This window comes from Zophobas morio, unplaced genomic scaffold (assembly GCF_036711695.1).
Source record: "Zophobas morio isolate AGI-343-1 ecotype UQ-CSIRO unplaced genomic scaffold, CSIRO_AGI_Zmor_V1 ptg000046l, whole genome shotgun sequence".
Classification (NCBI taxonomy): domain Eukaryota; kingdom Metazoa; phylum Arthropoda; class Insecta; order Coleoptera; family Tenebrionidae; genus Zophobas; species Zophobas morio.
The window spans coordinates 1761908-1778582 of NW_026972151.1; positions in this window are offsets into that span (position 1 = coordinate 1761908).

Consider the following 16675-nt stretch of genomic DNA (forward strand, 5'->3'; position numbering starts at 1 on the left):
CTTAATATAAATAGTAAATAAACAATTTATTTTTCATTTTACAAATAATGTTAAAGACTTCATTTACCAACAACAATTTTAACAAAATAATTATAAGGCATATTGGTATAAGTATCTGTGACTTTATTCGGAACACTGGTTTGACTATATACTAAAAGATATATAAAAAAGTTGAATAAACTCATTTACAATAGACTGTGCATCATTATATTATAACTTACATTACATAGTTGATGCTGGTTGGTATTGTCACATCAGACTTTTGGCCATCCTGTCATTAATAAAATTCGATGCTCCTCCCCTCTGAAAATTGCTTGGTCACGAGTTCCGGTGGGAATTCGGGGAAACATAATGCTGAGCTTGCGATACGCTAAGTAACTACGGTTTTGGAGCTTAGCATTATGGAATCTACGTGAGTTCGTACCGATTTGCACGGGGAGTCGTGAAATAACCCCCAGCCACGCAACATTGTAGGTTTTTAATGTTTTCCTTTTGTGCAAATTCTGTCCGGTTTTGGTTCCGGTAAATTGAAGAAAATGTCAGTTGCTTTTTTTATCTTGAAGTTTTAAAACTATAGTTTTGAATTTTTCAAAAGTTTTAAAATTGGCAACTTGAGACATTCATTCATGTTTTCTCGACGATTCATGACCCCTGGAATATGGAAAAAAGTGGTCGCCTGTTTTTGTTTATCTATCTGTCGTCTGTCTGTCTATCATCTGTGTCAATTTTTATTAAAGAGATAATCTCCAAAACTACCGGAACGATCTTTGTCACATATTATATGGCTTGTAGATAGTAGATGGTAAAACGACAACCAAAATTTAGCTAATCATCTCCACCAACGTTGATGGCGTCAAGAATTCTATTTTTAAATGATTTCAATGTTATACAACTATATAGTCCTCTACTTGTGGTGTAGGAATCCGCTTTCAGTTTTTTCCGGAAACGCCAAATTTTCGCAAAAAAAATAATGCAATATGAAAACATTTTAGCACTAAATCAGAATATATCCGCCCGTAAATTTGTGGCTTAGGTGTCGGCACACGGACCAGAGATCGCACGTTCGATGTCAAACTAGGCCATTTCTTTTTTTTTTTTTTTCTCTCTCTCTTGTCTGGTGACTAGTATTATCCAAGTTAATGACGTCATCACAAATTTTTTATTGATCAAATTAAGAACGAGTCACCCCATTTTCTCGAAAATATGAGATTACGCACGTCTTTATTTAATAATGACAACATAAAAATAATAATAATACTCAAAACATTTTATTCGATTGAGGCTTAATTAATAATTTTAGTCCTTTGTTTTGAGGAGACGAACTCATTCAAATCATACAACTTTCTACGTGACAGCCTCTGGATGTATTAACAAAAACACTGCGAGGATATTTTTCTGTTGTTTATGTATTTTAAATATATTTTACATTGTACGTACTTATACGGCGTCGTTTTGAAACTTGCGACCCCACAGAGACCCGTGAGTGTTATTTATGTCGATGGTTTTATTTTATAGAGCCTATCATAAAATAAAAACCGCAAAGACAAATTTTCTAATTTTTCAAAAAATCGAGAATTGTTGTATGTACTTGTTTAGGTTGTTAAACTTCGACCAAAATAAAAATAATAGCGTTTAACTATCATATACGTATATTGTAGGTTTAATGTTTAAATTATTATCAACAATGGTAGATGATGAATGTACCGCTTTAGACAGGTAAATTATTCAATTCGACAACATGATCAAACGAGAAATTTGTTGGTGTAAGATTTTAAAGTCTATATTATTATCGTTATAACAGTGGTTTACTTGTTCTAAGTTACTAAAATTAATAAAACGCAGTAGGGACACACAAAATATGTAATATTGTTGGAAATTAAATAAAAAATTAGTACTCAAGAAATCAAAAACCTGTTAATTAAAGTCAAGTGACATACTGTGTTACATGTTATTGATACGAAATAAACCCATACGCCGCCCCGGTACACCGCCTATGGGTTCTAATATGTACGTCGCCGATGACTAATTGTCCATAACGGCGGCTGGAGAAGAGCCTGGAAGCGGAAGTCGCGAATTAGTGCTCCAGAAAAGTCTAGACGCGGTGACGTAGGCGTTTCGAGAAGGACCGCGTGCTGTTTAAATGGGAACCACCGTCGGAAGCAGTGAAGTAGTCCAGGCAACAAGAGTTGAATTCAGTTATCAAGTCCAGTCCAACGAGTATCGGGAGAACCCAGTGAATACATGATGGTTTTCCGGGTTGGGACCGTATTAATTAAGTTTTTGGGCTCGACGTTTCGCACACTTTCGTAAGTGGCATCTTCAAAACCAGGTTTAAGAAATTAGGAATAAAGCAAAAGAGCACGGTAACTCAGTATGTCAACCATACCAGAGGCGAAACTCTTTTGAAGATGCCACTTACGAAAGTGTGCGAAACGTTGAGCCCAAAAAATCAATTAACACAGTCTCACCCCGGAAAACGATCATGTATTAACTCCGACCGTGGAGCCTCCGAAATTAAACCCAGTGAAGTTGCGCCAGATTTATGTTGTACATAATCGCTGTCAGCCGGTATATAGATCAGAAAAAATTAATGAAGTTATTTCAAAATTATTTTTGCGGCAACGGCATTACGAATCATTGAATAACACAAGACAAGTAAGTCTGAACATCCAATATCTGCATGTAACCACGTTGCAGTTAGGGTAAGATTTCTTGGTCACAGACTGCCAAAGAAATTCCGAAAACTTAGTCCTTAATCCACGAACGTTTTGACATAGTATTAGGTGGAGAGGCGATCACTATGCCTATTTCTGATAAGCTGGGATTTCCAGGAAAGGTAGTATGCTTATATGTTGTGACAATACACAAGTACTAGGGTTGGCTTTCGACATTTTGATGGGGGAAACCTTTTTGGAGGCAAATTACTTAGCTTGTGATATGGAAACATCTAATTGGCACCAAATTTTAGAGCAGTATGTGGATATATGTATAGAAGAAATCTTGGATTTGGTATCTAAGCAACCCGTGCAATAAAAATAAACTTACGTTAAAAGCTAACGTCCGAACTAATGATATACTAATTTTACCTAGATGCACCGTCGTATCGCTTTGCGTGCGATGAATTGATCTCAACCAGCTTACACACCGCTAATAGGTGCAACGGAGAGCGAGAGAATGATACCACGTGACCTAGGGCATCTTTACGTTGGCTCTTATGGAGCTTCGCCTTATTTTTTAGGAAAACATTGTTTTGGAACAAAAATATCAAGTTGAAATACATACATTTATTGTACAGTTAATAGAATAATACAATATACAATAAAAAAACAATTTATTTCTGTACAAAATACAAGAAAAATTAATTTTTATTTTATGGCAAGAATAAATTGACATTTTTCAACTGATCAGGGGGTCGATTCTCGAACTCGTTCGCAAAGATGCGAGTACGAATAGATGCGCATGCCAAGATGCTATTCGAAACGAAAATCCGTCTTCTTGAATGAGATTCAATGCGAATAGCAACTCGATGCGCATACGAAGGCCTCTGTTCGAGTGAGGATATGGCAACAGGGGCAAAATACAGAGGATATTTAAATGCGATGGTTGGCAGAACTCACGCGGGGTGAGTTTGAATCCAAGAAGGACTATTTTAATCTGTTACCTTAAAATTTATTAAGCAGCAAAACACGTATTAGCAGGATTGGCTCGATTTAAATTATTGCTTTAAAGTATTATTGTTTTTTTTAAGTTTTCTTTACAGTTTGGAATATGCAATGCATATTACGGCCCTTTTAATGCAAATTTATATCAAAATAAGTTGAACTTCAACTAGAATACAATATTTCCAACAAAATAGAACGATAATTCTTTTAAATTGTATTTTAAAGATTATAGGAGTAAATATTATAAATAACACTATCAATTCCTTTTCTGCAATGTAAATTACAATAAATTCTCTTTATTGTTCAAAACTAAGAAATACAACTCAAGGATGACATTAAGTCGGATACTTACTATTTTAATCAGGATTTTAATCCCAAATAATTGACAGACTAAAAAAACATAAAAATATCGCGATTAAAAAAAAATGTTGATTTTATGATTTTATGCAACCCTACGTATTTAATACAAATTCTTGTGATTTTTTTACAATGATGCAGATACAAACTTAATAATGTTTATTTTTGAGTGGGACCACCGCAGCCAGCAGGTATTTGCATATTAATACCTTTATTTTTGCTAGTACTCTCCTAGTTTATAGAAAATTCTTAGCGTTTGGTTACCCGATATTTATTCAGGTATATTTATGCATACCATTACAACCGTTTTGTACAGTAAATGCTCTTTAAGAATTCATTTTAGTTTTTATTTTTGAAACAACTGCACGTATATTTGAAATGTTCGCAGTGGCTAGCCAGAGTCACCTAAAAATTATTGTTACAACCATAATAATAACGTGTTAATGTATTATTAGAAATTACCCAAAATATCGCAATAGTCCGTTGTTTCTTCATACATATGTAGCTATTATGTGTACTACACAGAAATCGGCTGTTTCAATTTAAAATTTTTAAATTTGCATCACAAATGTCAAAATTGTAAATGAAATTATAAAATTCCCACAATCAAATTGATACATTACAATTTGTGTATTTTTGGAATGGTAACCGTTTCTATTAATGTATTGTTACGAAATACACCCTTACGCCGCCCCAGTACGACGCCTATGGCGGTCGAGAGCCTTCTGGACGTACGTGGGTGAATCATCGCTGTTGTCGACGGCCGAGAGGCGGGCGCATAAAGACAGGTCTGGAGCGTCTCGAAGCGGCGTCCAGGGGAGTCTCGAAGCGGAGTCGCGATGGATGTTCGTGAAGGATCTCGATCAGAGACTATGGGTTTAAATAGAGGCGACCGTAGGTAATGGAGGCATTCATCCAGTGAAGACAGTCGAGAGCGCCGGAATAATTTCTGTACATATTCGTCGCAATAGATAGTGTTGTAATTCGACCTGAAGAAATAAATTTTTTGAGTTTTACCAACACCCGATTTATTATTCGTCCGTCAATCGTAACACTGGTGTCAGGAGTGGGATTAATTGTGAAATAAATCGGGATTCGAATTTGGTTGGTGCTACTAGGGGAGACCGGAACAAAGTGAACTTTCGAGAAAATTCTCTCCCGCGGTAAGAGTGGAATAACGGAATTAGACTTTCATCACCTGACATTGGCTTCGAGAATTGATATCTGTCAAGGCTCTAGAAGTTTCTAGAAGAAAATTTTATGCCGACTACCACAAGAGCGCAAACAGCCAACATGGAGGAACAACTGACAAAAATGATGAAAATGTTGAGCGAAAATCGAAGAATAATGGAAGAAAGTAGAAAAGAAGATCGAAGAATAATGGAAGAAAATAGAAAAGAAGATCGCAGAATAATGGAAGAAAATCAAAGAATAATGGAAGAAAATTTAAAAGCTATGCAAACTACACTTTTGAACAGCCGAAGCGAAATCCTCCAAGTCGTGCGAAATGAAGTGGACGAGGTGAGAAATGAAATGGAAAACAAGATCAAGGAGCTCGAAGAAAGGTTGCAAACACCACGACCTACAATTGCGACCCCTGCAGAATTCAGTCCGGTGAGAGTTCAACCCCCTATTTTCGATGGGCAGACGTCGTGGACTACTTATAAGAAGCAATTTGAAGTTGCGGCCTTGTCGAATGGCTGGAATGACCAACACAAAGCGACCGCTTTGGTAGTAGCACTACGAGGTGCGGCCCTGGAGATTCTACAGACATTATCAGAAGAGAACCAGAGGGACTATACCGCCTTGACGACCGCCCTCGAATTGAGATTTGGAGATGAACACCTCCGGCAAGTTTTCGTAGCGCAGCTTAAATCTAGGATTCAGAAGAGTAGTGAATCTCTTCAGGAGTTTGCGGCTGATGTTAAACGTTTGGTACACCTCGCCTATCCTGAAGCTCCGCAAGACTTTCAAGACAGACTGGCAGCGGAAACCTTCGTAAACGGCGTAAGAGATAGTGAGGTAAGAAGAGTCCTGCAAATCTCCGGGTTTAAGAAACCATCCGAGGCGCTGATTCGAGCGTTAGAAGTGGACGCCGCATACAACAGTTCACCTCGTTCCAATGTTAAGATACGAGGCATTGGGGTTGAGGGCGAAGTAAACCCTATTCAAGAGAGTCTCGACAAAATGAGCGAGAACTTTGAGAAATTCGCCCGCGAAATAATTGCCGAAATCAAGACGGACAGTTCTAGACAACATGGAGGGCGCCTAGAATGTTACAGGTGTGGGCGTCAAGGGCATGTTAGGAGGGATTGCCGTGTTAGATCGCCAGGGCCGATGAGGAGATCGCAGCCGCGACCTCGTCTACATCAGGAGCAGGAAAACTAAAGGCAGTCGGTACCTCGGGGCGCGTACTGGCTGCTAAAAGAGAAGCCCCAACAACTGTAATGGTTAGAAGTATCGCGGGGAGCGTCGATAGTCCGACAATCAGCGGAAAAATCAATGGACGGGAATCGAAGATCATCATCGACACAGGAGCCGAAGTGTCCCTTGCACGCAGATCCAGGTTACAAAATTGCCAAATTAAATCAGTACGTACCGCCACGAATGTGAAGACGGTCACGGGAGAAACAACACCGGTTCTGGGTACAGCGGTGGTGAATGTAGAGCTCGGTCGACTCCGAATAAAGCATGAAGTTCTGGTGGCGGAAATCGCTGACGATTTCATTCTGGGTATGGACCTAATCAGCCGGTATGGTTTAATGATCGACCCAGAACAGAAAATTCTGCGTTTCGGAGCCGAAGAATTTGTGTTGGGACGTCCGAATGTGGAAGCTGCAACAGTCAGACTAGTGGTCTGTCAGACAACGAAGGTAGATGGTAATGCAGAAGTCATCGTCCCCGCCAGAGTAGAGACGAACCCCGGATACAGTTTGGGGATGGTGCAGCCGGCACATGACGCGACCCACAAGCTCCTGATAGCGAGCACCCTAGTCAAAACCGATCGTGACATACCCTTACGTGTGGCAAACGTGTTTCCCAATGCAGTCAATATTAGAAAAGGGGAGATTATCGGAATGTGTGAGCCAGTCGCCCGAGTATTGAACTGCGAGGAAGAAGACGTTGAGAATGAGTCTAAGGAAGGGGATACCAAAGGCTTGGAGGTCAACTGGGACCAGCTGTCTGCTCGTGAGAGAAAACTGGCCAAAGGACTCATTCGTAGGCACCGTAATGTCTTCGCCTCAGAGGAGGAACCATTCGGGAAGACCAACATCGTAGAACACCGAATAAACACTGGTGACACGCAACCGATCCGTCAGGCTCCTCGAAGACTACCCCTAGCCAAACAAGAAGAAGCTACAAGACTCGTGGACAACATGTTGAGAGATGGGGTAATTGAAGAATCCAACAGCGCGTGGTCATCTCCAGTAGTCTTGGTTACCAAGAAGGACGGGACTACCCGATTTTGCGTCGATTACAGGAAACTGAACGACGTCACGAAGAAAGACAGTTACCCCCTTCCTCGAATAGACGATACCTTGACGACCTTATCCGGCTCGGCGTGGTTTTCGACCTTGGACTTGAAGAGTGGCTACTGGCAAGTAGGTTTGCACCCGGACGACAAAGAAAAGACTGCGTTCTCCACCGGAAGTGGCCTCTATCACTTCACCGTTATGCCCTTCGGATTATGTAATGCGCCAGCAACATTCGAGCGGCTGATGGAGATGGTGCTGAAAGGATTGACATGGAAGACCTGTCTGGTATACCTCGACGACGTCATGATTATGGGCAAAACGTTTGACGACCATCTGAAGAATCTCGAGGAGGTGCTAGAACGAATGGAGAAGGCTCGTTTGAAACTAAATCCCAAGAAATGCTCGCTCTTCCAGAAAAGAGTCGAATTCCTGGGCCATATCGTGTCGGAGAAAGGAATAGAAACCAACCCGACGAAAGTTCTTGCTATCCGGGATTGGCCCATACCAAGAGACAAGCATGAACTACGAAGCTTCTTGGGACTCTGCACATATTACCGACGATTTGTAGAAGGGTATGCCGACATCGCAGCACCGTTACACCAACTGACGGAGCAGAAGGCGACTTTCAAGTGGAGCAGTACATGTGAGATGGCCTTTAAGAGACTGAAGACGGCTTTGTGCACCAGCCCCATTTTGGCTTACCCCAGGGACAAAGGAATGTTCGTCCTCGATACCGATGCGAGTAACTCGGGAATTGGGGCCGTATTGTCGCAGATACAAGATGGGGAGGAAAGGGTTATCGAATATTTTAGCAAATTACATTCCAAACCAGAGAGAAATTACTGTGCCACAAGGAAGGAACTGCTAGCCATTGTCAAAGCCGTCAACCACTTCCACAAGTATCTATACGGACAGGAGTTTCTGATCAGGACCGACCACGCTGCCCTCTCGTGGCTACTGCGTATAAAGAATCCCGAGGGCCAAGTAGCGCGTTGGCTGGAAAGACTACAGCAGTACCACTTTAGGATCAAACACCGAGCGGGTCGACTTCACAACAACGCTGACGCTTTGTCAAGACGTCCGTGTGGAGAGTGCAAACACTGCGACAGGATCGACGCGGAAGGAGGGAACCTGCCCGTTCGTCGGACGATTTTTGAGCAAGATGAAGAATGGACAACGGCGCGGTTAAAGCGTGAGCAAGAAGCAGACGACATAATCGGACCAATACTAAAGTGGAAGGAGGAAGGAGTCGAACGACCCGGCTGGGCAGAATTGTCCGACCAATCCCCCAGTTTAAAAGCATTATGGGCCCAATGGGATTCCTTGGTCATGGAAAATGGGCTCTTGAAGCGAAAGTGGGAGAGTCCTGATGGGCGTACCTCTAAGACGATGCTGGTCCTCCCCAAGGTAAAGGTTTCCAAGGTCTTAGAGGAAGTTCATGCCGGAACATCTGGAGCCCACTTCGGAGTGAACAAAACTTTGTCGAAAATCCGGGAGAGGTTTTATTGGGTAGGTCATCGTGACGATGTCGAAAGTTGGTGTCGCAAGTGTACGACGTGTGCGGCCAGCCAAGGTCCTCATACCAGGGCGAGGGGAAAGATGAAGAAATATAATGTTGGGGCACCTTTCGAAAGAATCGCCATCGATGTGGCCGGTCCGTTCCCTGTAACAAACGACGGCAACAAGTTTATCCTGGTGGCTAGCGACTACTTCAGCAAGTGGCCAGATGCCTATGCCATTCCAAATCAGGAAGCCGTCACGGTCGCGAAAGTACTGGTTGACAATTGGATCAGTAGGTTTGGCGTCCCCTTGGAACTTCACTCAGACCAGGGACGCAATTTCGAATCCAACGTCTTCCAAAGAGTGATGCAGCTACTGGGAATACGTAAGACAAGGACAACGCCACTACATCCACAGTCCGACGGCATGGTGGAAAGGTTCAATCGGACTATGGAGCAACACCTTTCGAAAGTGGTAGAAGAGCACCAAAGGGATTGGGACCAGCACCTTCCACTATTCCTGCTGGCCTACCGCGCAGCTATCCACGACACCACGGGCCAAACACCTGCTCACGTTGTATTTGGGAAGGAACTGCGGCTGCCTTGTGACCTAGTCTTTGGATTGCCATCCGAAGAACCAATGGAAGTACGTGACTACGTGGACGAACTGAAAGAGAAGTTGGTCAACGTGCATGAACTAGTGAGGGGCCGGATCAAGATTGCCAGTGACCGAATGAAGACCCGTTATGATGTGAAGGCCAACTGTGGCGGATTCCAGGAAGATGACTTAGTGTGGCTGTATAACCCCCGACGGAAGAAGGGACGTTGCCCAAAACTGGCTCCTGACTGGGAAGGTCCATACACTATCGTCACTAGAATAAATGACGTAGTTTATCGGATCCAACGTGGACCAAAGACGAAGATGAAGATCGTTCATCTCGATCGACTAAAACGGTACGAAGGAAACAACGAAGACGCTTCCGATCGGGACGATCGGATTTGAAGAGGGGGGCAGTGTTACGAAATACACCCTTACGCCGCCCCAGTACGACGCCTATGGCGGTCGAGAGCCTTCTGGACGTACGTGGGTGAATCATCGCTGTTGTCGACGGCCGAGAGGCGGGCGCATAAAGACAGGTCTGGAGCGTCTCGAAGCGGCGTCCAGGGGAGTCTCGAAGCGGAGTCGCGATGGATGTTCGTGAAGGATCTCGATCAGAGACTATGGGTTTAAATAGAGGCGACCGTAGGTAATGGAGGCATTCATCCAGTGAAGACAGTCGAGAGCGCCGGAATAATTTCTGTACATATTCGTCGCAATAGATAGTGTTGTAATTCGACCTGAAGAAATAAATTTTTTGAGTTTTACCAACACCCGATTTATTATTCGTCCGTCAATCGTAACAGTATATTAACAGATACAGCATATTAAAGATATTATATTGACGTTACAACAGAACGACCAAAACCAAACAGAGTTTTAGGTTAGCTTTCACCACTCGCAAACCAAAATGCGATCGCATCTACCCACTCGTAACTTGACGTTCGTATACGCTCGAACATTTGCGTATACCAACGTGTGCGCGCGCTTCGAGAATACCGAATCTTCAAAACCGTTCGGAAATTGGCCACTTGCGTATGCGGAACTTATTCGAACGAGTTCGAGAATCGACCCCCTGAGCGCTCAAAATGCAAAATTAACAATAAAAAATGAGTAAAATAAAACCAAATCTAAAGCGAATTTTTTAGTTTTTTACTAGACTTCTGATATAAATTAAAATAAAATATTGCACACGATTTCGTGAATAATAATCCTCACGTGATTATAGTCATTCGAAAAATATTTGACTTGATGATGCCTCTGTATTATCTTGTATCCCTGTACCTAATAATGTAATGATATTATATATAAATAAATACATATTTAATGTGTAACAATATTATTCTGAAAATCTATTGATGTTGGAATAAAATTAATTTTGAATATTTGTGCCTGATACGTTTTTTAACCTCATTGATTTGCATATTTTTGTGATGAATTCTGATTGTGAAATAATATTTTAGTATCAAATTTAATAATTGTAATATATGATTGTTAAGAGGATCTTGATCTAAAATATGTGAATTTAAAGCTGAAAAATAATTATTAATATTGATATGTTTCTTTGTTAAATAAATAAGTTTTAAAAGAATATTTCCACCAACATATTTGGTACTTTTGAAAACCTTTTCTGCAACTTTGCAGATTTGTACAACACACGAAGATGGTTTTATTAGACCTCCTCTCTTTTTTCTGTTTATAAATTTAGAAAAAGAAATTTCGGTTTCTAACTGGGAAGAACATTCTGGACAATTAATTTTATTTTTATCACGCTTTTATTAGCTTGGGTTGTATGTATGTATGTAACGGAATCTTTGAGCTTAATTTTCATCGGTTTCTAAAAGTCTGATCATCTTGAAACTTTGCACACGTCTCAAGGATCGATGACAATGCAATAATTTGATAACAGTTTCCCATTATCCTTATTAGGACCGCCAGGATTTATAAATTCTTTTATGGATCCTGTGTAGTGGAGTAAAAGAGATAAAGCTAGCGCGCGATCTGCGCATGCTAATTAATTCCCCAATTTATGAATTTGTCGCAGACTAAAAAATGAAAAATAAATAATAGTTTAAAAAAACTAAAAAAACACGCTTTTATTGCTAATCGAACTAAAAACTAGATAATAATTTTTAATGACAGAGTTTAATATTACAGTAGTAGAAGATCAAACAATCAATCATAATAAATCACCTCAAATTAAAATTATAATAAAATTTAAGTTATTAACAGAATAATTCAATTCAGAGTAAAAAGCGTGGGGTGCATTTTACTGCGGTTCATAACTATCCTCTCATAGATAGTTGCCAATAGAATGATTGTAATATTTAAAATATCAAGCACCCCACGCTTTTTACTCTGAATTGAATTATTCTGTTAATAACTTAAATTTTATTATAATTTTAATTTGAGGTGATTTATTATGATTGATTGTTTGATCTTCTACTACTGTAATATTAAACTCTGTCATTAAAAATTATTATCTAGTTTTTAGTTCGATTAGCAATAAAAGCGTGTTTTTTTAGTTTTTTTAAACTATTATTTATTTATTTTCCTAACTATAAAACCACAAATATAACTAATCACATCGTCGGTATATTGCGAAGATAGTTTGCTAACAAAAAGTTCTTCAAAATCAACGTCTTCTGTTAAAACTAAACTGTCAACGTTATTAACGTTAGAAATTTTCTTTTTCAAATCTGATGATGTAATATTTAACATGTATGTGTCATCTTGTGGGAGACAATTGGCTGTTGTTTTTGAAGAAATTTCAGCGTGAATTAAAAGACGTTTGTAAGCAGCTTCAAATTGTGAAGCTGTTGGGTTATTGTTAAAGCCCCCTTTTGACCTGATTGCACAGAAAAAAGTTTCAATGTGATCTTGACTTAGTTTGTATGTAAGTAGATAAGAAAAATATATTTTTTTAATTATATATTTTTCCACAATTGATTCTATTGAAAACATATTAACTATCAAACCCATAAAGCCTGTTTTTCTCTTTCCAAATACTAGTTTTTCACCATTTAAATTTTTCAAATTTAGTATATAGTTTTTAGCATCAGTAAAAAAGTTTTTAATAAAAAAAATATTGGTTTCAGAAAGAGGTTTTCGAAAAGGATTTTTACTTAGTGAATTTCTTGTATTAAATATGTCAAATAATTTACCAATAATGAGACACAATTTAACTATTGCAGACGAATTTTGAAATGATGAGTGGTTTAAATCTGAATCGCAGTATTCTAAAGCATCTGCCACACTGGAGCTAAATACTTGCACCGCTAACTTGACTTTCATTTTTTCTGAATGATAATCAATATGTCTTCGTCGTATTTTCGTAGCTAAATGTAATTCTTCCTTTTCTTGTAGAGCGACCAAGTCTTTGAAATATTGCCATAAAATATTGTTATTTTCTTCATCACAAAATGCTCCCCAATCTCCTAGGGCACTCCGAACTAACTTTATAATATGACACAGGTCTAGGATAATGAAGATTTCTTCTTTTGTTTCTGGGTGTAAAAAAAAAGGTTTCATGTTTGGGAGTCTCAAATCTGCTCCTAAAATCTTCGTCATAGTCAGATTCGATGGAGCTCCATCAAATGTCAGAGATATTATTATAACACCAGTTTTATGTAATATTTTTAAACATCCGTTCACTAATTCTGCTTTTTGTTCAGCTGTTAAAGACTCTATTAAAAAATAAGCTACCGGTATTTTCCATCTACAATTTACACCAACAACTAAAAATACTAAGGATTCTTTAGCTAAAGGTATGCTATCGTTTTCAATGTGATGTCCAAAATTAACGTGACCAAGACTTCGTGTCCCATTCCAGTCAACATGCTGCCTGATGGACATTTCGTCCATTATCAAGGAACACACTAACTCTCTTCCTTCTTTCCTCAGTTCTTCAACTTTTCTTCGAACTGCATTAATTGATTCGGTAGTATAACCCGGCGACCCATCAACTGAGCAGTACCATTTTCTTAAAGTATTCGGATGTGGTAAACAATTGTTGAATGTATTTCGTACGTAATTATACGCAGAGCTGGAATAAAAATGTAGTGTGATAGCAAATGCTCTCAATTCAGGTGGAAATTTCCTATCAGTGGCCATTTTCAATTGGCGTAATAAAAGTTGTTTTTCTGATATTGGTAAACAGTCCTAGAAAAACGAAAACAAATCAAGTAAAATGATGAACCAAATTATAAATAACTCCCGTTTCTGAAATAAAATTGTATTCTTTGGAAAAAAAAGCAAATATGTTGTTATTAAGAGCAAGTGCATGAAATCTATTATTGTTAATTTTTCTTTACAAAATGAGTTTAAGTTGTTCGCATTTTAACTTATTTCCCAATGTAACGTACATATTAACGTAACCAAGTTGAAATTAGAACATGAGTTATTCTACATTACTTTCATATTATATTTACTGGCAAAAGAACAAATTCAGCTCAGCTCTCTACAACAGTTTTGCCCATTTTTCGATTTGAGGTAGTAAAAATCTCAGGCTTGAATCTGACTTAATTCCTCCCCATGCCCTAAGGGCAATACCCTTTTGAAACACAGAAGTCTCAGCAGATATAGTAGCCTGCATAGATATTGTAGCCGTCCATAGAGTCGAAATTTGCGAATAAAAATAAAATAAAACCGGCTCAAACGGAGCCGACGACGGCTTGCAAGTTCTGTCACTACGGCACGCGTCGTATCACACAGGGGCGTATTTAAGACCGATTGCACAAAATCTTAGGGTCACTGTAATCTTACTATTTTCTATCTACGACAAACGATTTGTCACACAGCTACGAAACCCACGATCTAGAGAAAGATGGAAGTGTGAAAATGTATTTCAACAAGTGTAATAACCGTTTGGTGCAACGCAATTGGTTCAAGCAAACTAAAATATGACAGGAAACAAAGAGTCCACGTGGACTAGTTTATACCCGCGTTTGCTGCTAAGATGACCAGGTTTTTCGCTCCACCTACCTCCGCAACGATGAATATACCATACCACAACTTGTTTACAGTGAACAGAGCTTCGTTTTTATTGACGAGATTGAGCTAAGAAATGAAACAGATTATATCATAACGGAAAAGATGACATTTAATATTAAATACGTCTCTGTGCAACGTGTGCCAGAGTGATGTCAGAATTTGCAAGCCACCGTCGGCTCCGTTTGAACCGGTTTTATTTTATTTTTATTCGCAAATTTCGACTCAATGGACGGCTACAATATCTATGCAGACTACTATACCTAATACTTATTTAATCAGAAGCATAATGATACTGAAAAATTATAGGAATTCTATTTTTCTACAAGAAGTTCTAATCAAAGCAATAGCACGGCATACGTACCGCATTCACAATACTTGCTTTTAAATTATTTTAACCTTCATTAAAATTAAAACTGAATTATGAACCTGATTACAGATCACAAATTTAATACCTGAAGTAATGAGTGACAAGTGGTTGAAATTTTATTGCTGCGTTTTAGATGGTCTATCAAATCATTGAGTGATTTTATTCTCTTTTGCTGCCTCTGTATTTTAGTTCTTAAATATAAGATTGTTTTCTTCTGTTTGTTAATGGTTTTTGTTGCGACTTGCCACATTGCTTTAAATTTTTTAGGATTATTTAAATCCTCATTAGATATGTCGCCGAAATAAACTGGCTGACTTCTTTTTCTGCAGTCAAATTTACAATAATTAAAATACGTCTTAGAAGAGTATAGCAATCTAACCTTTTTCTACATTCTACAGCAGAGAGTGGTACTAATAATAACGGCTCCTTCTGGGGAGGTTCTGATGAACAGGATGGCTGAGAAAAAATATCAGATCTTTCAACTGTAGTATTTGGTAAAACGGATGTCGACGGTCTGCATTAGTAGAAAATTATTATCAATATACAACACATCAATATATATTACATTACATTAACGACACTTCTTTTCTTGGTGGCTGCTTTAATCTTAAAGATCTCTGCTTACGTTGTGTTTTTTTTAAATGATCTGGAAAATTAAACAGTGTGGGAATGACCTCTGGTTTCAAAGTTTTTCTGCCAAAATTATACACAAAATCATCAGGCTGGAAATGTTCGGCACATAATTTTGAATGTTTGGATGGCACAAACCCTTCCCGTTTTGTTGCAATTATCCATTTTTTTTTTTCAAAATTGGATCCGTAGGAAATCTAATGTAATAAAAATTTTTATATGTATCGTTTAAGTACACAAAACATTGGTAACTTACCCATGAAATGATAAATTGCTACCTTTTTTCGTGCGATTTGCACAACCGTACGCAGAGCAACTCCATAACCATTATTATAAAAAATTAAAATTCCACTAATCTACTAAAAAATGTCAGAGATTATATCAGTACTATACACAACACCCAGCAAAAAAAAAACACACACTTCACAAATAATGCACTTATATAAAATCAACTAATGAACCAAGAACTTCCCAAGTAATGCACATAAGCGGCCGGCGTTTCTGCCCGAAAACAGCTGATCGCAACCTGCTGTCTCACTTCTATGTAGAAGTCAATGCGTCTCACTCTACATTGTGTCCAGGGCCGGCTTAACACGGTAAGCGAAAGATGCACCGCATCGGGGCGTCCATGACAAGGGGCGCCAGGCGGCGGGCGGCGCCTATGCTTCTCCATAGAAATAAATTAATAGGAGTATTAGATTTGCATTGAATTACTACGTACAAAATATTATAGCAGGAACAGACCAAGGCGCCCATCGAAACTTTGGGTTGGGTAATTGGACCTTTAGATCAATACCGACAAAAAATAACAGATTTATGACTGCCACTATCGGGGTAACAATTTGACGAGACAGCGGTATGACCAAAACCAGATGTTTTTCTAACATTTGTGACGTTTGTTGGTACCATAAAACTCCTTGTCGGCACAAACTTAAAAATTGTATTTTCCGAGTCTAGTCGGCTGGTTGTGGTGGTTGTTCAGTTTTGTTATATTTTAAATTTTAATTTCGAATAACATTGAGGTAAGTCTAAATTAAAAATAACTTTGAAATCGTATCAATTTTACAATATTAAGAATTTAAAAATTTTTGTAA